The following is a 1354-nucleotide window of genomic DNA, read 5'->3' as shown; positions in this document are numbered from 1 at the left end:
GACTCACCTCCTCTTTTCCAGTTTCCTACCTGGTGCACAGCTTCTATTCACTTTAACCCTTAATGAATTAATCCTTGAACATCAAGTATGATTTTTTTCTGGACTAAGAATGGAAAAATGTTTTAACGCTTTGATGTGGCACGTCGGATCCGGTCATAACGTCTAGGCCAGATTTGGGGTGTTACATTTAGTGGTATCAGAGCCAGGTTGCAACAACTCAGGTATGGAATGGGTTTACAAAAACAAAGATTTTAAAAAAAAATTGAAAAAAGTTCTCGGTTTTTAAAATTTGGATCTTCTAAAGGTGGCATTCCGAATCTCCGGCCCAAGCCTGTAAGTATCATTCTGAATTTCTCTGAATATTTTTCTGGATTATCCATCTGTACTGAAACTCTGCTAGGATACTCTAGATAGGATGATATTAGGACCATAGGAAATTTCATAAGAGATTGAAACTGTAGCTAGACTTTGGTTCTGCGAAAACAATCTTTGAAATACTGTCTGATTCATAAAACATCTGTAATAAACATTGGAATGTTATTAATGCATAAAATTCATAAACAAATAATACGATATGAGTACAAGAGCCACTCGTGGAAGAGGCTGTGGACTTGGCTGAGGAAGGGCTCGAGCAGTATCTTCGTCCTTGGGACATATGCCGGCGGTAGATGCACCAGTACTGTCGGCAACAGAAGTGGAGTCTCATGATCGTGGTGCCGGGTATGACGCCCTGTCCCAGGCAATGTTTCGTGTTCTGGAAAGGGTTGCCGGGGAAAGTATGGGCACGGCGTTCGGGGATCCATTTCTGAACAACTCCAGGCCAACGGAGCGGAGATCTTTAGGGGTATGTCAAGTATCGCCCCGAATGTGGAAGAAGATTGGTTGGAGGCCGCAAAACGAATTATGGATGACTTGGATGCTCTGTGGAGCAGACACTGAAGGGATCCGTATCATTGCTACGGGACAAGGCTTACCAGTGGTGGCTCACTGTGAGAGAAGGAACCCCAGCTAATAGGGTAACTTGGGAACTATTTAAGACGGCTTTTAAAGGCAAGTATGTTAGGGCAAGTTATGTGGACGCTCGCAGGAAGGAATTCTTGAATCTAGTGCAAGGAGGTAAGACAGTTGCTGAGTACGAGGCCGAGTTTCTAAGGTTGAGCCAGTATGCCGTGAGCACAGTTGCTACAGAATATGAGCGAAGTGTCCGCTTCGAGGATGGTCTTAGGGATGACCTGAGGGTGTTGATTGCTCCGCAGAGGGAGCGAGACTTTGCGGTCTTGGTGGAGAAGGCAAAGATAGCAGAGGAGGTTAAGCGGGCTGAAAGGTAGAATCGGGAGAAGGATCGAAACCATTT

Source organism: Gossypium arboreum, chromosome 4, assembly GCF_025698485.1.
Source record: "Gossypium arboreum isolate Shixiya-1 chromosome 4, ASM2569848v2, whole genome shotgun sequence".
Classification (NCBI taxonomy): domain Eukaryota; kingdom Viridiplantae; phylum Streptophyta; class Magnoliopsida; order Malvales; family Malvaceae; genus Gossypium; species Gossypium arboreum.
This window is presented reverse-complemented; position numbering follows the sequence as displayed.